This window comes from Ursus arctos, unplaced genomic scaffold (assembly GCF_023065955.2).
Source record: "Ursus arctos isolate Adak ecotype North America unplaced genomic scaffold, UrsArc2.0 scaffold_37, whole genome shotgun sequence".
Classification (NCBI taxonomy): domain Eukaryota; kingdom Metazoa; phylum Chordata; class Mammalia; order Carnivora; family Ursidae; genus Ursus; species Ursus arctos.
In genome coordinates, this window is record NW_026623053.1 from 13,597,247 (window position 1) to 13,623,570 (window position 26,324).

Sequence of the window (26,324 nt, forward strand, 5' to 3'; positions counted from 1 at the left end):
TAGCATATATCAATATGTACTTTATAATATAGAAACGTATGTTAATGATTATTTTTACCAAGAATTTATGTATCCAATTCTCACAGCAACCCTAATATTAACCCCATTGTATGAATAAGGAGACTGAGGCTGGGAGAGACCAGGCAGCCTGCTCTGGAGCCCATATATTAACTAAATGTTCCCATTCCTCAGTAAGGAAGTGATCAATATATATACTGCATGTAAATACTGTAGTATTATGAAAAAAAAAATGGTATCAGTGGAGCCAGGATTTGCCTGGGAAGTTCTTGTGAAGTGCCAAGGCTTCAGTGGAGTTTTGAAGGGAATGCCAGGATTAAGACAGAGAGAAGGGCAGTGGGTATTTCAGGTAGGAGGAGCGTAAGCCAAAACACAGAGGGGGGATCTGGGAATGAGCATGTTTATGGGGGTTGGGGGGTACAGAGAGCTGTCCTGACTGAAAGGTCTGTGAACAGAGAGCAGTGAAAGTTCCCATACATATAATGGAGCTGGTTGCTACAAGGCCCTGAAGGCCAGTACAAGGCAGTTAGGATGTGTTCACCCAGCTCCCATGGCAACTTCTCTGCAAGTGACTGAGAGTAGTAATAAAACCCACAATAGCTAATGCTTCTTGGGCTCCTATTTTGTGCTTGGCTCTGCGATAAGATCTTCACATGCCTTATTCTATTTAAGTCCTGGGGGGAGGTAGGACTTTTTTAGATGAAGAGGCCAAGGCAGAACAAGGTTAGAAAACTTGCTTTAAGCCTCACAGCTAGTAATTACAGAGTAAGCATTTGAACCTAGAACGAGCACACTGAAAGCACTGTAAGTCATGGCCTCCAGTAGCCTTTCTAGAAGATTTAGTTGACAGTAACAGGAAGGAGGTCATGGCAGTTGTGATGGTGGCCAGGGCAAAGATAACTGGCCTGTGGCAGCCAGTGTGAGGGACTGCTGTGATGTGGGACAGGCATGGGTGGGGAGGGCTGTTGAAGAAAGCAGGATCCAGAAAACTGGTCCTAGGCCTTGCTCAGTCATTAAAGCCTGGAGAGGCCCATAGCTAATCCTGTTTCATTCTGGGCCTTGTTTCTTCTTTTGTAGATAGAGATGTTTTAAGCAGATGGTGGCCGCAATACCAGCTTCCAATGGTAGCATGTTTTGTTTCCATTTCTGCAAGGACGAAGCCAAGTGTCCAGCCTCTGGGCACTGTTGTATCTTTAATAGAAGAAAGTGTTTGGATGGGTTGCTGGCTTGAGGTAGAGGTGAGGCAGGTAATTTAAAAAAACAGATACATTGATATTGATTATATGATAAAACTGTTAAGAGGAAGTGTCTTGTAGGCAGTTGGAAATACCATCCTGGAGTTGGGATATGAAGTAAAGGCTAAAAGAGTAAGCCCCTTGGTCCGTCCAACCTCCCTTTATCACTTCAGTGGCACAGCTGCCAGCCTCCAGGTCAGTTGACCTTGGATGTCACACTCTAGCTTTGATCTATTTATAGTGACCCAGAGAACCTATTCTACCTGCAAATATAACATAATAAGACAAGGTGTTATTTAATATCTTCTTTGCATCAAGCATCTGCTAGGCAGTTTACCTGCAGTAATTTTCTCACAGGATTCTCAAACAGCCCTACGAGGTAGGTTTTATTATCCAAAATGGACCACTTCTCTTACCCCCAGTGTTCCCGCTCTGGTGCTAGCCTCCTGACTGGTCTCTCTGCTCCCATCCTGCTCCTATTACAGTCTGTTTCTAACACAGCAGCCAAAATGATCCTTTTGAAACATAGATCATATGACCCCTCTGCTCAAAACCCTGCAACAGCTCCTGTTGCATTCAGAGGCCCTAAGTAGACTGTTCCTGTGATTTCCTCTCTGACCTGATTTCTACCTGCTCTTCCTCATGCTCACTTCACCCATTCCCACTGGCCTCTTTGCTGTTCCCAGAACAGGCTGGGCATGCCCATGCCTTTAGGATCTTTGTCAGTTCCCTCTGCCTGCACTCTTTCCATCAGATGCTCTCATTTCTAATTTTTTAAATTTCTTCTGAGCCTGCTGAAATACTAACTTCTTAGGGAAGCCTACTCTGACCACCTTTTAAAAGGTATAACCCAGGGGGCGCCTGGGTGGCTCAGTGCTTTGGGTGTCTGACCCTTGGTTTCTGCTCAGATCATGATCTCAGGGTTGTAAGAGCAGCGTTCTTTCCCTCTCTCTCTCTCTCCCCCTCTCGCTCTCTCGACCCCCCTCTCTCTAAAATAAATATATCTTTTAAAAAAAATAAAAGGTATAACCTAAACCTTTTTATTTTTTCTACAGGTCTCACTGTATTCTTTCATTTTATATAATTCTGTTTAGCATGCTTATTGTTTTAGTGTGTTTACGGTTTCCCCCTGCTAGAATGGGAGCTCTGTGAGGGAAGGAATATTTATCCGTTTAGTTTGCTAATGAATCTAATGTACCTCCAATGGTGCCTGGCACATAGTAAGTGCTCAATAAAGACTGTTGAATGAATGAATGAATCCCCTTTTTAAAGTGGATGAAACTTATTGCATGGAGCACTGGGTGTTATACGCAAATAATGAATCATGGAACATTACATCAAAAACTAAGGATGTACTGTATGGTGACTAACATAACATAATAAAAAATTATTATTAAAAATAAAAAAAAAATAAAGTGGATGAAACTGAGTGCAGAGAGATGAAATCACTTTTCCTAGGCTGCCCAGCTAGTAAGCCATGTGCTCCATGTGCTTTACCCTTCCCACTAGATAAAGTCTTGAGAATAGATGAATTCCCTGAGAGAATGAGGATAGATGGAGAAGGGAAGAGGGGTGGGAACTGAGACTCTAAGTTGTAGCCCAGTTATGAGGCAAGGACAAGGGAGAGGTCCACTCAGCAGAGAGGATTCTTTTTATTTTTTAATTTTTTATTATGTTATGTTAGTCACCATACAGTACATCTTTAGTTTTTGATGTAATGTTCCATGATTCATTGTTTGCGTATAACATCCAGTGCTTCATGCAATACGTGCCCTCCTTACTACCCATCACCAGCCTATCCCAATCCCTCACCCCCCCCCCGAAACCCTCAGTTTGTTTCCCAGAGTCCATAGTCTCTCGTGGTTCATCCCCCCTTCTGTTTACCACCCCCCCTTCATTCTTCCCTCCTTCTCCTACCAGTCTCCCTGCTATTCCTTATGTTCCATGAGTGAAACCATATGATAATTGTCTTTCTCTGCTTGACTTATTTCACTTAGCATAATCTCCTCCAGTCCTGTCCACGTTGCTGCAAATGTTGGGTAATCGTTCTTTCTGATGGCTGAGTAATATTCCATTGTATATATGGACCACATCTTTATCCATTCATCTGTTGAAGGGCATCTGGGCTCCTTCCACACTTTAGCTATTGTGGACAGTGCTGCTGTGAACATTGGGGTGCATATGGCCCTTCTCTTCACTATGTCTGTATCTTTGGGGTAAATACCCAGTAGTGCAATTGCCGGGTCATAGGGTAGCTCTATTTTTAACTTTTTGAGGGACCTCTACACTGTTTTCCAAAGAGGCTGTACCAACTTGCATTCCCACCAACAGTGTAAGAGGGATACCAGACTTTTATCTGTAGTTGCATTTGCAAATATCTTCTCCCATTCTGTGGGTTGCCTCTTTGTTTTGATGACTGTTTCCTTTCCTGTGCAGAAACTTTTGTTTCTGTCCCAAAAGTTCATTTTTTCTTTTGTTTCTCTTGCCTTTGGAGACATGTCATGAAAGAAGTTGCTGTGGCCGATGTCAAAGAGGTTACAGCCTATGTTCTCCTCTATGATTTTGATGGATTCCTGTCTCACATCGAGGTCTTTCATCCATTTGGAGTTTATCTTTGTGTATGGTGTGAGAGAGTGGTCAAGTTTCATTCTTTTGTGTATAGCTGTCCAATTTTCCCAGCACCATTTATTGAAGAGACTGTCTTTTTTCCACTGGGTGTTTTTTCCTGTTTTGTCAAAGATTAGTTGACCATAGAGCCGAGGGTCCATTTCTGAAGTCTCTTTTCTGTTCCATTGGTCTATGTGTCTGTTTTTGTGCCAGTACCATGCTGTCTTGGTGATCACAGCTTTGTAGTATAGCTTGAAATCAGGCAATGTGATGCCCGCAGCTTTGTTTTTCTTTTTCAACATTTCCTTGGTGATTCGGGGTCTTTTCTGGTTTCACACAAATTTTAGGATCGTTTGTTCCAGCTCTTTGAAAAATGTCATTGGTATTTTGATCGGGATGGCGTTGAAAGTGTAGATTGCTCTGGGTAGCATAGACATTTTAACTATTTTTATTCTTCCGATCCATGAGCATGGAATGTTTTTCCATCTTTTTGTGTCTTCTTCAATGTCTTTCATCAGTTTTCTGTAGTTTCTAGAGTATAGATCCTTTACCTCTCAGCAGAGAGGATTCTTGGGTGTTAAGTAAATGGGAAGAGAAGGGATGTAAGATGGGTATTAGCTTTGTTCTCTGCAAAAGAGAGATTGAGAAGAATAAGAACAAAGAAAAAGAAGCAAACTTTAGATTTGGTTGAGACAGTCAATGAGGGCAGTAGAGAAAAGTGAATTCAGTGCAGGAGTCGAGGTAGAAGCTGGATTATAGATGATTAGGAAGTGAGAGAATCATTCATAGCTCAAGAAATTGGGTTGAGAAAGCAATATGAGGCAAAAGGGGATAGCTGAAGGTACAGTCAAATAAAAGTGTCATTTAGAAAAAATTAAAGCTTATTTGAAGGCAGAAAGAAAAGACCCAATAGCAAGAAAGAGTGAGGTGGCTGGGAAGAGTGTATACATGTGGCACATGCTGAGACAAGACGGGAGGAAGTGTAGAATTCCATGGGAAGAATGTTGGCCTGATATGAAAAAGTTATAAAATACTAAAGATTACATCCTGCTTCCGATTCCACTCCTACCAAATGGAGTGTGGTGTGTTTCCTTCTCCCTCATGTACCAAGTTCTCCTGTCTTCTCTCTGAGTCACACAGAATACAGGGTAGAAGGCACATAAAAGCCCATTATCACATTAAGGACTTTATGGGGCTGTGATAGGATCCCTGGGATAACACCTGAGTGACAAGTGTCTTACACACCTTTTAGTTTCCCGTAATTCCCCTCTCCTCACATCTGAGTCTTTCTTATAGTGGGCTGGTTTTGTGAATGTGAAAAGATTTCTTTTTAATTTGTTTTTTTATTCTGTAGAAAAATTAATTTCTTTAAATACATAATGTATTCACATGGCTTAGAAACATGTATGTTTAAAAATAACTGGGGCACCTGCGTGGCTCAATGGGTTAAGCATCTGCCTTCAGCTCAGGTCATGATCCCAGAGTCCTAAAATTGAGCCCCATGTCAGGCTCCCTGCTCAGTGGGGAGCCTGCTTCTCCCTCTCCCTATGCTGCTCCTCCTACTTGGGCTCTCTCACTCTCTGTCTTCTGCCACATAAATAAATAAAATCTTTAAAATAAAGATTTCTTTATTTTGGAGAGAAAGAGAGCGTTCATTGAGTGGGGGAGGAGTAGAGGGAGGGAGAGACTCTCTGTCTTGCACTTGCTTTCTCTCAAGTAAATAAACAAAATATTTAAAAAATATCCAGTAAAAAACTTTCTCTCCTCCTTATTCCCCATCTTGGGGCCCCACCACATGGAAGGTGATCACTGTTGTTTTAGTTTATATGTCCTGTAGAAAGTTCTTTACACATATACAAGCAAATACGTACTTATTAAACAATATTTTAAACCTGAGAAACAAGTCACAGCCTACTCTTCTCCACAAATAAAAATTCCTCTGTTAACTCTGTGAGTTCCTAAGGGATGTTCCTTTCCCAATTCTTGGTGGGAGTTGAGGGGATTTTGCTTAAATATGGTTGATTTTCCCCAGAACCTGTTGTGTGGATGAAGTAATTGAGCATCTCAAGTCTGAGTGTTCACCTCTAATGGGGCTTCTCAAGGCCTGAAATTGAAAGTGAAAAAATTAGTCAAACCATTGAACTCGATTCATCTGTTGTGGAACATTCAAGAAATGGAGTAAAAGCAATGAAGAGAAAGGAGAGGGCATGTCTGGAGCAGATGAAATCAAACAGAATGGTGAAAGATTAACTTAGTGTGTGGTGTCTTATGTGGTGTAAGTAATAGGGATCAGCAAACTATAGCTTGCCCAGTGCCTAATTTTTAAAATAGCGTTTTCTTGGAACGCAGCTGTACTCATCATCAGTGGCTGCTTTCGGGCTGCAGTGACGGAATTGAGTCGTTGTGATGGAGACTGGTAGTTTGTAAAGCCTAAAATATTTACTGTCTGTTACAGAAAAAAATTTGCTGACCCTGCTCTAGAGTAAGGAAGAAGGAAGGAAAATGATTTCTCATCAGCATCTACTGTATGCCAGGTTCTGATACAGGTTCTTTCATTTAATCTATAGGAGAACCCTGTGGAAGAGCTATTACTGGTCTTGTTTTACCGATGACACATCAGGGGCTCCAATGCTAATGACTTGCCCAGGGTCACACTGCTGCTAGTGTAAGAGCTGCAATTCCGACTGAGATGCCAGAACTGACTTGGTTTTCTCCTAAAGGTATATTCCAATACCAGGGAAGTTAGACCATAATCACATATGCAGACTAAATCTATTTAGAAAACCTACAAACCATTACTAGGTTAGTAAATGAATAGTGTGACTTCTCCCTCATGACCTGAATAGAAATGAACTGCCTAGTGAGTAGCCACTTGTTCAAGGTGAGTAATTATTGATGCCAGATTAAGAGCTGTATGAGTCCTAGGGGGGCTGGCAGAATGCCGTGCAGCCTGGTGGCACCTCAGTGAAGCATCTCAGGAGATCTGTCCTTTGGGATGTAGTGCAGTGTCTACTTCTCACATCACAGGCTTCCTGCTCACATAAGTTCTCAAAGCTCATCCTGCAAGACATTACTCCATTAGGTTGGACTCATTGGTACCAAGTTGATGGATACATGACATAGCTGATCCCTTTTCTCTCCAGCAACCAATGTCTTCAAATGTCATGTTATGGCATTTCCACTATAGTTCAGTGACTCAACTATCTTCGGGACATCTATAACCTGATTTTAAAAACTTTTTTGGTGCCAGCTAAGGATGTCTTTGCACATAAGTTATTTCAGATTCAGTGCAGCAAGTACTTAGGTGAGTGCTTGCTCTTTGTAACTAGGCTATGTATTATCCACAGTCAAGTCTGTGGTAGCAGCTCAAAAGCGGCCACCATTGCTGCTGGGAACTGGTAGGTACCATTATGAGTAATACGAATGAGGAAGAGATTTGGTCCTGGGATTAGCTTGGCACTGATTTCTTTTTCCAAGAGATAAAATGGGTATCTTTTACCCTCATTTTGACTGTATGTTGACACACCAATGATACCACACTGATGACGGCAATCATTAAAGAAATAGCATGTTGTCCTGAGTTCTTTTCCTTTTCTTTTTTTCATTGTGGTAAAAAGCACATAGTGTAAAACTTGCCATTTTAACAGTTTTTAAGTGTACAATTCATTAGTGCTAAGTATATTCACATTATTGGGGTGCCTGGGTGGCTCAGTTGGTTAAGTGTCCGACTCTTGATTTCAGCTCAGGTTGTGATCTCAGGGTTATGAGATTGAGCCCTACATTGGGCTCTACACTGGACGTGGAGTCTGCTTAAGATTCTCTCTCTCTCTCTCTCTCTCTCCCCTTTTGCCTCTCCCACACCCCACTAGTGTGCACATGCTCGCTCGCTCTCTCAAAAAAAAAAAAAAAAAAAGCATATTCACATTGTTGTGAAACAGATCTCCCTAACTTTCCCATCGTGCAAATCTGAAACTCTGTACCCAAAAACAGAAACTTCCTTTTCCTCCCTCTTCCCCAGTCCTGGTAATCACCAGTCTGCTCTCTGTTTCTATGAATTTGACTACTTTAGGTACCTGATGTAAGTAGAATTATACAGTATTTGTCTTTTTGTGACTGGTTTATTTCACATAGTGTAATGTCTTCAAGGTTCGTCCATGTCGTAGCATGTGACAGGAGCTCCTTCCTTTTTAAGGCTGAATAATAATCCATTGTGTGTCTATACCATATTTTGTTTTTCTCTTCATCTGTGGATGGACATTTGGCTTGCTTCCACCTCTTGGCTATTGTGAATGGCCCTGTTATGAACATAGTTGTGCAGGTATCTCCTTGAAACTTTTGAAACTCAGCTCTCAATTCTTTTGGGTATATATCCAGAAATGGGATTGCTGGATTACATGGTAGTTCTATTTTTAATGTTTTGAGGAATCTCCATACCATTTCACATAGCAGTTGCTCCATTTATAATCACACCAGTAGTGTATAAGAGTTCCAGTTTCTCCACATCCTTGCTGCCATTTTTTTAAAATAGTAACCATCCTTAGGGTGTGAGATAGTATCTCATTGTGGTTTTTATTTACATTTCTCTGATGATCAGTAATGTTGAGACATCTTTTCATTTGTTGGCCATTTGTATATCATCTCTGGAAGAATATCTATTCAAATTCTTTGTTTTTAATTGGGTTATTCAATGTTTTGTTGTTCAGCTATAGGAGTTCTTTGTATATTCTGGATATTAACCCTTTATTATATATATGATTTGAAAAGATTTTCTCCTGTTCTGTAGGTTGCCTTTCCACTCTCTTGAATGGGTCTTTTGATGCACAAAAGTTTTTAAGTATGACGTAGTCCTGTTTGTCTATTTTTGCTTTTGTTTCCTGTGCTTTTGGTGTTATATCTAAGAAATCATTGCCAAGTTCAATGTCATGAAAATTTTCCTCTATGTTTTTTGTAGGAGTTTTATAGTTTTAGGTCTTTGATTTCTCCTTTATTTTATCTCAATGTGATCACCTCTCATCTTTTAAGGATCTCACCCCAGGCTTTTTTGTAAGCTAGGACACAGCTTCATAGGTAGAACCAAGTCATCTTCTGGGACTTGTCCTTAAAAAAAAAAAAAACACACACTTGGAGTCATTCTTTTTAAAAAGTCTCATCTGGGCATTATTTATTTGATTTTTATTTGAAACTTGAATAAGTCTCATTTGAAATACAGCTTTATCTTTCTTTATTCATCCCAGAGTAACTCACTGTTAAATATATAGTCAAGGTCTGCCATAAATTCAGTTCTCACTCACTTTTGATATTTCTTTTATACCGCCCATGTACCAGTTCTCCTAGAGTTGGTAGAGTAGTAGTTTTCTCTTAGGTGTTGATAATGATCTCCTAACAGCGTCTTATCAGATAAGAATCATTTAAGGTTACTGGATTCCACTGTTTTTCACTGCCATTTCATTTTGTATGGGCCTTTCCCTTATGATAACTTTTTCCTTCAGTTGCTAGTCATCCTTTTGTCCCTGATTTCCTTCTCTTCCTTATATCTTCTCTCCCATTCCTTTTTCTTTAATTTTTTCTGGACCAGATAGTTTTCACTTTCTGGATCTGTTTTCCCTTTTTCTTTCCCCAAGAGTATCTTCTACTCTTTCCTTCTATTATTGTCTAGAAATTCTGAGATTCCAAATATGAGAGCACTGTGGGTTGGCTCTTCACCACCATTCATGCTTGAACTTGTTCCTTTTAGTGCACTGCTTAGTCTTAGAAATATGTATGTAGAGAGCTGAGGAATTGTTCAGATGCAAGAATAAAGAAAATAAGAATTTAGTTTAAATATTAAGGAAAAAAACCAAATTCTTAAAGAATTGGGCAGACTCGGCTTTGTAGTTAAAATTGGGAGATTCAGAAGCCCAAAAGGATCACAAATTGAACATGTGTTGATAGTACAGATGATTATTCAACAAAAGGTTAATATTAATAGAATGGTGCAGGAACTCTGTATACTCTTCTTTATTTATACCATGCACAATCTAAATTTTTGTCTTAGATTCTGGACTTAGAAGTTGAGAGAGCTGTGACAGCATAGTGCAAGGCTCTGTGCTTATTACATAAGATAATATTTGGTAAATACCAAGTGGAAAGTCATTCACTGGGAGAGCAGAGGAAGGCAGATGATAACAAGTATAGCTAGACCAAGCATCACAGAAGAGGGACTACTTGAGCTAGGTCTTGAATGGCGAGTGAAATTTAGATAGAGATGAGGAGGTGTGGAAGGTTAGTGACAGAAACTTTGGCATAAGCCAAGGTTGAGGGCAGGAATAAATAAAGTATATTTGGGAAGGAGTAAAGAGAGATGCTTGGTGTTTTGGGGTATATGCTAAACTCCTAGAAACAAAGAGACCCCAAAATATAATAAGATACAAATATATATACATATATATATTTTTGTAAATAACAAGAGGTAGGCAGATAGTCCAGGAAAGAGGCCATCTAGGGATCCAGGTACCTTCTCCCTGTTCCTCTTCTGTGGCTCAACTGTTCTATCAGCATTCCAGCTTACCAGAGAAGGGAAGTGGAGAGCAGCCACCTTTCTGCTCACACGGGAAGTTGCGCATTCTGTCTGTTCACATCCCATTGGCCCAGACTTTGTCATATGGCATCACCTAACTGCAGAGGAGTTTGGGAAATGAGCCTCTAGACTAGGAACATTGGGAGGCAGACATCTGCATAGAATAGTTTGTTGTAGGAGCAAAGTATGATGGACTTTGAATTCCAAATGTTTGCATAGTACAAACACAAAATAAATACCTGCCCAATGAATCCATGAATAAAAGAATAAGTGAGTGAGGGAGGGAGTGAACACATTGTTCGATTTGAACTTTATCCCCTAGACCAGGAGCTACAAGCTAAAATGCCTCGGAGAGTTCAGACAGATCACATAAATGAGTCACTCAGCCAGGGACAAATGGGGAGGGACAGGAACTGAACAACTGGGGGGTAAGTGCCGTGTTTAAGGGCAAGTGAGTGTTGTACTCTAATGTTGACCCTGTGTGGCAAGATCTTACAAGTCTTAAAAAAGTAAGAAATCTGGGTTTTATGTGACATCTCCCAATTTTTAAAATGTTGGGCCTGAACAATTTTAAAACAGGCCAAAGAAAACATATGTGTAGGATAGATTTGGCCTTCAAGTCACTAATTTGCAATCTTTATGAAAATGAGAAACTAGTTAAAATTTTTGGCCCAGAAAATTGATATAGTTTAAGAAGGTTAATCTGATTGTGGGGCACTTGCCTGGATATACCACTTGCAAGGTGGTTCTCTGTTGAGGCTGCTTGTTATCATTACTGGAGAGATTTGAAAAATATCCCAACCTCAGGCTCTACCCCACACTAAATCAGGATCTCAACAGGCAGGTAATTTTAAGAGCTCTTCAAACAATTATGATGTGCAGGCAAGGTTGGGAGCTAGTCCTCTAAGGATAATTTGGAAGGTTATTGCAATAGCCTGGACATGTAAAAGGGTCTGAACGGTGGGTTTGGAAACCGGCAGAGGAAATAAAGAGACAGAGGTGGGAGATGTTATAAAGGACAAATTAGTAAAAATCTTTGGCTTTTTAAAAATAAGGGAGTGGAGGAAAGGGGTCAAAAGAATTGAGATTTCAAGCTGAGTTTGGGGGCTGAGAGATGTAAAGGAGTTTAACAAATGGTCCTAAGGGTCATATGAAATTAAGATACACAGTGGGTGAATGGGGCAAAGGTCACTATTATCGTACGTGCAAACTCTGTTGCTCAAATCCAAATTGAAAATTCTAGATGAACATAACATCATTTTTAAGGATAATAATCTTTTGTGTATATTTTGTTTGCCAGGAAAAACGTGAGTTAACATTGCTAATGGATTCGTTGAGATAGTATGCCAAGGTTGGTAGAAAAGATCTGTGGGGATCCAGAGCAAATTCCTTCCTGGTTCATATAGGAATGTTCCAGTAGTCCTGCGTCACTTTGGTTTCTGCAGCGCCTTAGATGGGAGTTGAGGCTTTATCACGATGATTTAGCACCACTGTGAGGCTACATCCAGTCACTGCATCTGGTTTTTGGCCTCTGAAATATACAAGGAAGAGGTGTAGTTTTTTTGTTTATAGTTTCACCCATTAAACAAAAATAGCTCTTCGCTATTTTCTTAGTATGGAAAGGTTATGACTAAACAATGTCTTGTTGTATCAAGATAATGAAAGTGCCTAACTACATTGGCAGGAAGTATTTCTGTGATGATGAAAATCAAGAGTGTTGCATTTTGTTTCAATTCAACTAAAAAAATTCTTAGAATATTAGTGAATTCTTCTTTATCCTTAAACCTAAAGTCATGACCCTGTATTTCTTTGGAAAGCTAACAATTAACAAAACAAAACAAAATCTTGATATTTATGGCCCACTTACAAATGTTTAGGCAGGGTACGAAGAGGTTATTCATTCAATGTGTCATCGCGTGTTAATTCTCAAGAAAAAATCCCTCTTTGAAGCAGACACTCTTCTATAGTATCACCATTTTACCAGTGAGGACAGAGAGGCATAAAGAAGTTGGTCATTTACTCAAGGGTATAGGATTTGAAGGCAGAAAGTATGGGCTCAGTTCACAAACCCCCACCTTTTTAATTATGAAAACTTGGATAAGTCTTTAAAAGTTTAGTGCTTAAGTCTCTTCATCTTTAAAATGGAATATTATTAATTGTCATATGGTTGCATGGATTATTATGTGAATTCACAAAGAACAAAGGCTCACTGTAAACTCTAAAGGCTACATAAATACTAGACTTGTCATCAGTGTGACTTCGTCTATGAATCCAGGTAATCAGCATCAGCTTTAGTAGAAAGAACTAGAATAAGAATCTTCATTCTGCCAATAAGGAACATTGTTACCTTGGAAATTTAACTCCTCAAGCTTTAGTTTTGAAAAGTAAATGTTAATAAGGAAGGTGAGGTAGATGACCTGGGAGATGCTTCTTAGTTTTGAAATTGTATGGGATTGAGTATGAGGCAATGACTAAGCAGCCATTCTGAGTAAAATCGGCAGTAGAGGATATCCCTTCCACATATCTGGCTTTCTGTTCCTTGGGATGCTGGGTGACTGCCCCTTAGAAGATCCTAATGGTAAGTGAGGGTGAGGCTATGATATCGGTGAGCCTGAAGGTCCGACATTATTCATGCCGCATTTCTAGCACTGTAATATGACAAGAACCAGACATCATAGAGGAATTTAGGGCCTGGCTAGAGTTTGTAAGATGCTAAGAGACGAGGGACAATGGTGACAGTAAACAAGCGAGTAACCCAGTGAGAATTAGATATGGATTAGCCTGAAATTATAGCAAATAAGGTCAGCTAAATGAAGCAGATAGGAGACATTCACCTTGGCAGACTTGCCATTGTGATGTCTTAAAATTACCTGTCAGCACTGCTTTTGTGCTCTGTTCAGACAGTGTGGGGGAAAATCATTCCAAGAGTGTGGGTTCTGTGTCAAGGTCACTCATGATGTCAGACTGTGGCTGAGGCTATGGATATTACTATATAAAGATGATTGGGCTGAATTTTGCATGTCAAATAAGCAACTTTATCCAGGAAAGATGCTGCCTGTAAGCTCAGACCCATGTGCTTTCCATCTCTCATTTTGATTTAGTCCTGTGCATTACTTTTAGGAAGCCAGTGGCTTTACCATTTGTCTTCATTTTTTTATCTGGGAATAAAGGAAGCTCTTGGTATTTTCTTTTTGCATGCTTTGGAGATAATCAAACTGGAGAGGTGCCACTGATGGGTGGTGCTCTGATATTTCTGATTTGTCTGGAGACTGTTCAGCACTACTCACTTAAAAGGTGTGTGTGTGTGTGTGTGTGTGTGTGTGTGTGTGTGTGTGTGTCTGTGTGTGTAAGACAGAGAGGGTGAGAGATGGGCAGACAGAGAGAAAGGTGTATGTCACAATTGACAATCTAGTACTCTTCCCCTTTCTTCCTACTAGAGCCCATTACCTTATAGAAATAAAGCTGATAAGTTGAATTAACAAAAGTATTTTTGTTTTGTTTTCTTTATTTTCTATAGAATAGATAATACTGTTTGTACCCTTCTAAAATGAAGTCTCATTAAAGCTCTTTTCCTTATCCTATCCTTACTACATCTTTGGTTTTATATTGTTTGGTGCATGTCCTTGTATTCAAGAGGCTGTTGACCAGGGCCTTCTCCGTGGGATACAGGACTCATGAAAAATTATGCTGTGCCTGTTCCTCTTTCCAGAGACACATTTATATGAGGGAAATGTAGCTGGAAAGAACTCCAAGAGTAGTAGTAGCCTTGCCCTAGGTGCCGAAAGGAGGGAATATTCAGCAAAGTAATAGAACTCTTTGGCAGAGGAAACGGTGCATTTGGTAGGATGAGAGTTCTGGAGCCATCCGTATTAACATGTGAGGGAGCTTCTGTGGTGCTAGATGGTGGCAGAGGAAGGTGGCTAAGAATATTACGTTGTCTCCACCAAGTGACCTGGCCTTGTCCCAGTTTCCTCCTTCTAGGGTTAAAAGTGTTATCTTCCACATAAGAGTTGTGACTATTGAATGTGTTAAGATGGGTAAAGAGCTGAGATTAGCACCTGCTCTGTAGTACGCATTCAAAACGTTAGCTCCTGTGACTGTTGTTGTTATTATTATTGATATGGGAGGGGAGGGGCCAGGCCTTAGCAGCTTCCCCTATATAGGTCACTCTGACTCTAATGTGGCATGGTTCCCCCAGGTCCCCTGCTGCTGCCTCAGTCCAGAGCCCTCACCGACGACTTCAGGGTGTACTGCAGCAGCCTTTTAACTGGCTTCTCTGGTCTCAGCCCTACACTCAGCCTTTTGGGGTCAAATGTCACCACCCTGTTTTCTCTTCTCACCCTCAGTTGTCTTGGTCATTATGACGCTTCAGACCCCCCACCCACGATGATTAAGGCCTTTTTCTCCCTCTTCTTGGGAACAGTGCTGGTTGCCCTAGATTTCTGCACCTCTCTTCTCTGTGAGACTCTGGGCCTCCCGTCTTGACAGATGATTCTTATATTGTATTAGAGATAATTCTTCTCTAATTGGCCCAATAATTTTAGTTAATGCACTTCTTGACATTTTAGGAAGTTTACGTAGGGGAATTTATGCTATGAACGTGTGTTCAGACAAATACAAACAAGCTTCTAGTTTATAATATTGTCACACAACACCCTTATAAATAATATGTACTTATTTATTTATAATTTGTATTTATACATATTTATACTATTTATTTATAATCATGTACTTATGAATAATAATCCCCACAGCACTTTTTAACCAGAGGAAGGGTCATTACAATATATTATGGGAAGAAAAAGGAAGGGCCTCCAGTAGGTTTAGAATTATCCCTCAAAGCCGTGATTGCTAAAGATGGAAAGATTAAGAAAGTGTGTTGGAAAGGCAGTAATAGGTTGGGGTAATTTGTTGGGAAGGGAACATTTGAGCTTGATCTTGAAGGATAGACATGGTGAGTGGAGCGGGAGACATTGGGAGAGTGTGTGAAGGTCACCAGGATCAGCTTCCTGTCTAACTAAAAGAGAGAAGGTGAATTATCTGAACATGCATAGCTTTGAAGGAGGCTTTGTATGCAAGAGCCACAGATGTAAGCAGTCAGAAAGGCATGAGAAATTGTTCAGCTCGGTGCCCTCATTTTGCAACCAGGACCTGCGTCCTCAAGTCCTGAGTACTGTGAGAACATCCTGTCTCCTGATTATACCAGATCTTGCAAGCTTGTCGCAAAGGGGCAGCAAGTACTTTCTTCAGACAGCAACACTAAAACGTTCCTAGTGCCCCACAGCTATTGGCTTTTTATCGTTGTAGGCCTCGGAGACTTTGAAGCAGATTCTCCTCTGAATTTGGCATATGTGTAAAGCATTTCACAGTTGATTTTAAGACACGGCCAGGGTTGAGAATCACTGAGACAGACACGGAATGAGGGACTGGAGTAAAGCAAGTTGAGTGCATTGCACTCTGGGGCCTCATAAGGTAGAAGGCACAGTGGATTTGCCCCTATACACTGTCCCTAGGTTATCTTATCCATGCTTATGGTCTCCAAGGCCGAAGTATGTTGCTTTCTCTAACCCAGATCTTGTTCCGCACCTCAACTGAGTTCAGAAAGCAAACTCATAATATCTAATACCATGTTCATCATCTGCCTGCATGCCTTTTTTTTCCTTCTGAATTTCTTACTGCATCTTTCCGAGAATGGTACCTCTGACTAACATAAAGTTGGCAATCATTCAGATTCTAACAAGTTTCTCCTCCCTCACATCCAGTTGGTCCTGTCCATTTTAACTTGTCTCTCTCTGTGGCCTGACACGTTTCTTCCATGTCCCACTGCTGCTGCCTGAGTCCAGCCCTCACTGACTATTTCAGAGTGTAGCCTAGCAGCTTTTTAACTGGCTCCTCTGGTCTCAACCCTACACTCGGCCACCCACTCTCTGCTCTGCTTCAGAAATCACCACCTTGTCCTCAGGATAAAGTCCCAACTCCAGAGTGTGCTATGTGTGGTCTGGCTCCTTGTCAGACCGTCCGATCTCATTTCTCAGTTTTTCCCTATTTGCCTCTAGAGTGTTAGCCATGCTCAGCAACTTAGGGTTCTCAGAATGAGCTGTCCTTTCTCAGACTTTATCTGCCAGGAATGTTTTTCTCTGTTCCTCCCACACCTTTTTATTTACTTATTTTTTTCTGAATCATTTACACTTATCTTTCAAGGCTCAGCTTAGTTGTGATTTCCTCGCAGAAGCCCTCCCTGATGCCCCAAGACTGAGTTAAATGCCTTTCCATTAACTCCCGAACATTGGGACCATCTACAACAGAGGTTCCCAGACTATGATCCGGGTACCTCTAGGGTTCCCAACATCCTTTCAGCGGGCCCACGAGGTCAATTATTTTCGTATTATTACTAAAATGTTGTTTGCCTTTTTCACTCTCATTCTGTGTATTGTAGAGTTTTCCAGAGGCTATATGACATATGATATTTCAGTAGATTAAATGCAGAAGTAGAAATGGGAATCCAGCTGTCTTCTTTTTTATTTTTCTGTTAAAAAAACAAAACAAAGAAAACGATTTTTAAAAAGACGATTGAGGCCACAATCCCTGACTCTGTGCAGTTAAAACAAAACATGTCAGTCTGTTCTTTTCCGAGCTTCACCTCTATCAGTTTATAAGCGTTGAGCGAGTTCTTAACATAAGCTTTGGCTTATGTTAAGGGGAGAGAGAATATGTAAAATAACTACAGAATCTTAGTGTAAACTAACACAGGTTTAGTAATTCAGAATAGTCCGATTTGAAGGCACCCTGAGATAGGACTAGAACGTTGGTGAGAGACTTGTGGTATAAAATGATATTCATTTGGAATCCAACTGTCTTCTCTCAAGCCAGACATTAATAAGATTTGCATACAGCTAACATTTTGAAAACAGTTATTTTTCATAACAATGTGTTATGCTAACATGAGTGTAATAGATTATTATTGTTATTTTCAGTGAATTAATTTTTTTTAAATTTCTAAAATGAATATTTATAGTTATTAACCCATAGAAACAAAAGCTCTGTGGGGCCCTTAATAATTTGTAATAGTCTAAAGGAGTTCTAAAACTTTGAGAACTGCTGATCTGTTATCACACATGTCACACTTTATATTACCGTGCTCTGAATTCTGTAACGGAGGAGTCTCTGTCATTTATATGTGAGTTCCAGGTCCAAATACAATTTCTAATGCAGAGTAAGCTCGCAATTAATATTTTTTTGAATAAAGAACCTAATACACACATGTGCCTGTGTATATACATACACCTAGAGTTTGAACAAAAAAGACAATTTAGCCTTTACTTGACCTGGCCTAATGCTACCCAATTTAGATAGTATACACAATTAACTAAACCAATAGTACTCTGAAATTTTGTATTAGTTTTAAAAGCTTTATTTCTGTACTTTTTTTTTTTTGAGCTCTAAGAATTTTGTCCAAAAGATGTCTCTGAAAACTTTAAAATTTGAGCTCTGTATTGAATGCACAACCCCTGAGTTCTTCTGACTTGGCTACCTACTGGGTGTGTATTATCAGTCAAGGACTTAACCTTGCTGAGCCTTAGTTTCCTCACCTGTAAAATGGGGAGCATTGAACTATATGGGTCCTAAGGGCCTTTTGCAGACTTGTTTATGCAAACTTTTCTCCTTTCCAAGCACATGCATTTAAATAATACTATTTTCTGCCTTCTTGGCTCTAACGATAGTGCAGTGGCTGAATTTCTATTCTTTACTGACTTGCCACCCTGCAGTTCTTTGGTAGAAAGGTAGCAGTTTTCTTCTTTTAAAAAATTTATTATTGAAGTATATAAGTGATGTACAATGTTATATTAGTCTCAGGTGTACAGTATAGTGATTCAGCAATTCTGTACATTACTGCTCAGTGGTCACCAAGATGAATAGAGTCACCACTGTCACCATACAACGTTGTTATAATACAATTGACTGTATTCCCTGTGCTGTACTTTTTGTCTCCATGACTTATTTTTTTTTAATTGAAGTCTAGTTGACACACAATGTTACATTAGTTTCAGGTGTACAACACAGTGATTATGCTATGCTTACCACATACCTAATTACGCTATGCTTACTACAAGTGTAGCTCCCATCTGTCACCATACAATGCTATTACAGTGCCATTGACTATATTCCCTATGCTGTACCTTTCATCCCTGACTTATTCATTCCATAAATGGAAGCCATAAATGGTATCTCCCACTCCCCTTCACCCATTTTGCCCATGCCCCCACTCCCTTCCCTCTGGCAACCACCAGTTTATTCTCTTTATTTATGGGTCTGTTTTTGCTTTGTTTTGCTTTTTTATTTTACGTATGAGTGAAATCATATGGTATTTGTTTTTCTGTGTCTGACTTATTTCACTTAGCATAATGCCCCTACACCCATCCATGTTGTCACAAATGGCAAGATCTCATTCTTTTTTATGGCTGAGGGATATTCTTAAATATACACATATATACCACATCTTCTTTAACCATTCATCCATCAGTGAGCACTTGGGTTGTTTCCTATCTTGGCTATTGTAAATAATGCTGCAATAAGCAAATAAACATAGAGGTACATATATCTTTTTGAATTCTTTGGGTAAATACCCAGTAGTGGAATTAACTGGATCATATGATATTTCTAATTTTAATTTTTTGAGGAAACTTCATTCTGTTTCCCACAGTAGTCGGACCAATTTGCATTCCTACCAGTAGTGTTCCCTTTTCTCCAAATCTTCACCAACACTTGTTATTTCTTGTCTTTTTGGTACTAGCTATTCTTACTGGTGTGAAGTGATACCTCATTGTGGTTTTGATTTCCATTTCCCTGATTAGTAATATTGAGCATGTTTTCATATGCCTATTGACCGTATGTGTGTCTTCTTTGGGAAAATGTCTGTTTAGGTCCTCTGCCCACTTTTTAATCAGATTGTTTGGTTTTTTGGTGTTGAACTGTGTAAGTTCTTTATATATTTTGGATATTAACCCAAACCATATATGTTGCATATATCATTTGCAAATTTCTCATCCCGTCACTAAAGCTGGCTATTTAATTGCTCACTCATTATGATAAACTCTCCATGTGGAATAATAATTTTTTCCTAAAAATAACTTTGTTATTACTAAAGAGCTATGCGTTCCCTAAAGAAAGTTGAGAATATTTAGATAAATAACAACTAAACAATCACAGGTAATCTTTTGAATAATCTTAGCATTTATCAACACTCCCATCTAGGACATGCGTTCTTGTTCCAGATATTTGATTTGCAAGGAGGTCTTACTCATCAGGAAAGTTGTCGGAGCTAATCTAAATACAGGAATATAGCAGTATCTTCAGCTCTGTACTTCAGTGGCAAGGAGCAGCCCCTTTTTGAGCAGCCTCAAAACTTTATGGACATGTTGGGAAATGTTTATTAAAAGTTATTAATTAGCTCCAATTAATTAGGTCAGGGGAGACTGAAAGCTGCAGAACAAAGAGAGACGGAATGAACAGGGAGAGAGAAGAGGAGAGGAAGGGAGGGGAGCAAAAGAAGGGAGAGGAGTGGAGACTGAGAGAAGGGAGGGACTAGGAGAAGAGAAAAGAGAAGAAAAAGGCAAAAGAGAAACAGTGGTCAAGAAAGAAGGACAAAAGAGGGGACTGAAAAGAGAGAGCACAGAGTGTGGGGATTTGTCTAAAGCAGAGGTGGCTGTGATGGGACTGGGTGAAGCTGTGTGGCATGGGCTGGGGTTCTCACAAAGGCTTGGGAAACAAGAATGGACCACCGTGGATGTTGCTGTCCTTTGTTTTTCTCTCTGGGAACCTCATGGGAATAAGTCTGGTGAGAAAGGCTGTGTAGGAGCTCAGAGCTTGGGCTCTGGAACAAAACTACTTAGTATCTGTGTTGTGGCTTTATGACCTTGAATAAATTACATAACTCCTCTAGGCTTCAGCCTCTTCATCTGTATAATAGGGAAATTCGTGAAGACTAAATGACTACATAAGTTATTTAAGAAATAGCTGGTAGATAGTCATCATCCAAATATTCAGTATCGCTATTTATGATACTGGATATGAAAAACCTGCAGTTAAACCATTAAACTATCATTATCCTAAATTCCAAGGTGTGACATCTCAGGTCCTCTTTGGGGATTCAGAGGTAGATAAAGATGACCTGATTTGCTCATTCAGTGCCTCTGGAGGATTGGGGTAGTTGAGGCAAGATCTCCCTCAGAGTAAGTGAGCAAAGCTTTGGGGCAGCCCGACTCCCTGGGAGGATCCCCAGCTTCAGTCCTGTGAAAGTGTTCATAGTTGTGTAAGTACTCGAGCGTGTCCGTACTTCAGTTTTCCCTCTATAAAGTAGACAGTGTAGGACTCTTATAACATAGTGTTGTTGCAAGAATTGAGTAAGTGCCTGGCACATAATATGTGCTCAATAAATATTGACCTGTTGTTTATTCCCAGTTCTTTTATTCATTCCTGTTTTTATTAGACTTTGATGATATGTATTTCGATCTTGTTTTGCCCTTAGATTTGTTGATTACCTCTTTTTATAAACCAATAGGGAGCAACTGATCTCAAACTCTGGATTTGTTGGAGGAAACTCTTTCCCATTGTGAAAATCAAGGATCTTTCTGGACTTTTCTTTTCACAGTTGAAACTATTGTCAACAGTATTTGAAGATGATGAATCAGCTCCATTTATCCTTTCTAGATGATACTGAGTTCAGAATAGAACTTCCCACCTGGTCAGTTTCAGATAATACCATTCCATGCCTCCTTTTTGCTCTCTCTCTCCAACCGACAGCCTTTTACTTTTATTCTGGGATAATTTTATCAGGAATATTTTTATATTCTAAAGTCATCCCATTCAACCTTTAGAAAAGAAGCTTAAATATTTCATAAAACATTTCAGTGTTTGAGTTTCCTTGTGGCATCAGAGTTAAAACTGCCTTAAACCGTTTCATTTTCTCTTCAATCTTTTTCCTAAAAGCACACACCATATCCTCCCTTCTGTCAATTACTTCCACTGTGTTAGATTTTGTGGATAGGAACATGGGTAAATGGGTGAGGTGGTAGAATCCAAAGCACCTCTTTTAACTCCTTGGCCTTTTATCTTGAGCCTCTGGGTCTTGAGTGGCACATTAAATACGTAGGTAGGTGGTTAGGAAAGGTAAATTGGATCAGACTACTATAGTGTAAAAATCTAAATTAGGCATTTCAAGTAAGAACTGTATGTATATGAATTAACCAGAAAGGAAGACTAAATATATATGTTGGTAAATGTACATATAAAACTTCAATGTATACTTTTGCTTCTAAATAGAGTTCTAATTTTTCCAGTTATCAGAGCCTAAATAAAGCTTCCTTGTGCATACGGTAAGAGGATTGCAATTACTCGTTGGTAGCCATTGTTAATGTTAAGATTGGCTCCAAAGCATATGGCCCGTTTTGAAAAGTTAAGCCAGATTATTCTTAAACTTTTGGCTATTAACGGAGAAATGCGATTCCCCTCAGACCTACTGGTGGAATAAGGAGATACGGAAATCCCTGCTGACCTGCAGGCTTAGAGGCTGCCGCCTCCATGTTGCCTCATCTGATGACCTGAGACAGGTCATCTCCCTCCTCTGTGTGTCCCTCTTACCTTGTGGCTGTGTGTCGGCTTTTCTGATCCATCCCCCCTGTGGCCTAGCACAGTGCTGTATACTTAGTGAATAATCAAAACTTTCTGGGTCAAAGAGATAAAAGATCAAATTGGAGCTTGTTAATTAGGAATGATTTTTAAGAATCATTTATCAAGGGGCACCTGGGTGGCTCAGCCGGTTAAGTGTCATCCAACTCTTGGTTTCAGCTCAGGTCGTGATGTCAGAGTTGTCGGCTGAGCCCTGCATCAGGCTCCATGCACAGAGGGGAGTCTGATTCTCTCCTTCCTCTCCCTCTGCTCCTCCCCTGACTTGCAGGTGCATACACTCTCTCTCATATAAATGAATAAATAAAATCTTTTAAAAAATCATTTATCGAGCCCTCATTTTACATCAGGCTTTAAAACATGTATTTTTCTTGAAATCCTCATGTTAACCCAAGATGGATATTACCGTCCCTATCTTACAGATGAAGAAAATGAGGTTCAGACATTAAATAGCTCATTTGCTTTATACTGTTATTAAGAGGTGCCTGCAGCTTGGAATCAAATTCCGTTTTGTCTGGTTGCAGCAACTGTTCTCTTAATAATATCCATACTGGTTCATGATGGGTATGTTTTTCTTTTTCTCTTTTAATATAATCTCTCCTGCCCCCCACATTTAATCCTCATTTAAATGTTTTTCAACTTCTAATTTCTGCTAGGGACTGAGACAAATTGTTAGATCGGTTGACCTTTCACGATTTCACGTGGTGCCGATGAGGCTGTCCAGATTCACATTCTCAGGCCATTACCTTCTAGCCACACAGCACTGGACAGGTCTCGTCAGCGCCCATAGCCTCAGTCTTCTGACCTGTATAACAGGTCACAATACTACCTACCTCACAGCGTCTTTATGAAGCTCAAATGATCTATTGTATATAAAATACTTTTTAAAGGTCCTGGCACACAGTGAGTGCAGTTTGAGGATTACGTAATGTTTCAGTTAGCATTGTTCAGATGAGATCATTCAGTGAATCTTTGAATCTTGGAATACTAAGAAAGGGGTAAATGCATTTTAATAAAGGTTTAAAAGATTCAACAGCAGAGGCTGTAAATTTTTTTCATAAATATAGTGAACGTAGTTCACTTTTTCTATGCCCTTCAGTAGGTCCCTGTCTGAAGGCAGCTAATTTGATCTAGATGAGGTCAGACATCATGCTTGATTTCTTTGTCCACTGAGAAATGAGAATCCTTCTGAGGGTGTACACACACACACACACACACACACACACACACACACATTCTAACAACAAAAAGAAATTAGCAGTTGAGGTCCTTGGCTGAACTCCTGGGATTAAACTGAGTCAGAGTCATCTGTAATTGAGGCACTGGTAGAATTGGCTAATTCTAGCATGTAACTGCCTTACATTTTTGGTTGAAATTTTCCATGAGTTACAAGTGAAGTTTATAGTGATTTTTGCTTGGGGAAAAAAAAAAAAGGTGTGTGTTCCTTGCTAAGCATCTAGCCTCATCAAAGATCTCCTTTCAGAAAAATGAACAGAAGTAGTGAAGGGGAAGGACTGAGAGCTTAGAGAATTTTACCTCAGTGCCAAGACTAAAAGGCTGGGAAGAATTATTGCTTCTCCTTTATCTGGGTCCAATGGCGTGTCTCTGAGAATACTATTTCTAGAGGGCAGTGTGGTGCGCTGAGAGAAACCGTCTCTGGGGTGAGATGTGAGTTTGGGCCCCAACTCCGCCAACTCTTGCCATGGGCTTTCTTTGACCCTCAGTTTCCTCATCTGTACAATAACCAGAATCAGCACCACTGCACACACTGTGACAAAATTGCGTCTACTTCCTGTTGTAGATGTCCCCCTTTACCTTCTTAGAGAAATAGGTTTCAATGTCAGTGTGGTCTAAAAATCATGGAATTCTATACAAAATGACCCACTAGGCTTTCAACACTGTCCTGTTTCCTACTGTATTGCTGGCTTCTGGTCCCATATCTGATGCAAGGAAGGTGCTCCCTTCTTAGTCCTGCTCCACACGACAGCCTTTCCAGACAGCAACAGTCATCACCGCCAGTTTGTGTCTGACAAAACCAGGTTTGCTGTAGAGAGAAAGAGGTGGGAAAATAAAAGAAGTAATGGGCATTCTTAACCTGTCGTGAGAGGGTAGCTATTTGCAAGACTCGAGGGTAAATTTTCCTTGTGAGTAGAACCCTCAAATACATGTTAGCCAGCTGAGGGCTCGAGCAGTCATTTTGTACAAAGCTGAAAGTATGCGTTTGCGTGCACTTTGCGCTGCTCGGTCTTTAAAGAGATTGATGCTTCAGAAAGTTTAGAAGTAAGATTTTTGAGAAGCACTTCATTAAGGAACTTTTAAAATGCAAATGATTTGAAAGTGGAAAGTGTGCCGTCAACGGGTGCTAACAAGGCTGCCGGCGGCCTTTGTTCTCTCTCATGTTCGATGGCCATGGTTTCTTCTGGATGTCAAATCCTGGCTTGGCTCTAGTGAAGAGTTTGCAGACTCTCAAAACATGTGTCAGATGTGAATATGTCAAGGGACCTGTCCAGAAGGATACAATTAAGGGGGTAGCCTGGGAGGACTGGGGCCTGTGGACTGAGTCCCACTCAGTGTGCCCCTGGAGAGCTTGGCGGGAGGCAGAGAAGGGTAACGGAAGAAGGGGAGGAAAGGGACAGTCAGGAAGCTGGTGGTCGAAAATGACAGGAGAGAGGCTAAGCAGGTAAGATACTTTGGCAGGAGTTTGGACAGCGAAGGCTAGAATGCGGCCTTTCAGAGATGTGCAGTTCAGCCCGTAGCGGTGAGTGGAACGTGCATAAAATGTGCTTTTCTATAGTGTGATGGCAGCACTGGATAGTGTCATGAAGGAAATCTGAGTTTTATAGTCCTCTTGGTCTCTCAAAGTAGTTAAGTGTGAACTCAGAATATTAGAGAAACAAACACACATGGGTCAAATACTGAGAATAACAACAAATTTGGATATGGACAGAATTCTGATACAGGCAGAATACATTTCACAGAAAAATCCAGGAGGATATTCCAACTCTTTTATTGATCATCAGAATTTTTTGACTATTACAATTACTTGAATTGAGTAAGCCAGTGCTGAGACATGCTTTATGTTCTCCTGAAATGTTTGCTGCAGTGATATTTATCTTTTTATTCCCAACAATGTCCAGCAGTGTGCTTTACACAGAGTAGGCACTTAATAAATATTGGTTAAAAAAGTGAATGAGTGCCTAGTATTTGTTATGCTAGGACTTGATCTGTATTATAAAATAAATACAATGCTATATTTTTCCCCATTTTCCTATGTTGTTATGGATATCACCTCATTTTCCTTCATTCACACCACAAGGACTCTTGCAGAGCTTCTAAAAATTAGCATCAAATATTGGTTGTATGCGTCCAGTTGTGAATTCTCTTGCACATTGTATGGTTCGGTATATTGAGTGGCACTTAGTTGATCTTTCTAAGGAGAGCATCTCCTGATATGGGGATAGTACACTGTCCATGACACAGAACATTGGTACCGGTACACACATAAAGGGGCTCCAAGAGGTGGAGAAATGGCGAGTGACAAAGGTATCAGGAATTGGACGGACTCCAGTGTCATTTGTCTTTATGATTTCTGTCTATGTTTTTGTGGCTACATGTATTAGCGGGAGGGGAGGTGGAAAGCTAAGAGCTACTTAAGAAGGAGGTGTGTTTAGCTTTTTATTATGAGATTACAAGGATTTTCCAGGTTTCTGTTGTGGTGGATGAAACTTTTTACCACTGGCAAGAAATGAGTTGAGAAAAGTTGCAACAAATGAAAATGAGGTAGGGTTATAATTCAGAGGAGATCCAGAGGGAAGCCTTGACAGGACCTCTGTTTCCTCTGTGTCAAACAGCCTTGGTTTTGCTGTCTGACTAGGCTATGCAGAGAGATCATCCAGAAAGGTTCACCCGGTCCCACGAGTTTGCCTAATCTGCATCTCATGGATTTCAGTTAACTCTGTAATCATGGTTCCGTTAGGAAAGCTGTCCCACATTGTTTAATACTCTTTGGCTGAAATGAACCTTTTGTGATGAGGTAGCCACGCAATCACATATACACACATTGTTTTGTTTGCTTGTGTTTTTGAAGGAAGAAAAGATAATAAATAGTATATAACTCATTACATTTCAAATAACATCTTTTACTGATTATCTTCTTGGATTTAATCAGTTGTTTCCAAAATAATTTACTTCCTGACTTAATTTTCTCCCCAAATCAATTTACAGAT

The 26,324-nt window shown here is 40.0% G+C and overlaps 1 protein-coding gene across 4 annotated transcripts in view; it reads left to right on the top strand.

The window, feature by feature from the left end:
- Positions 1 to 26,324, top strand: part of AKAP6 (A-kinase anchoring protein 6) — a 457,477-nt gene that overhangs the window by 202,354 nt on the left and 228,799 nt on the right. The window lies entirely within an intron of this gene.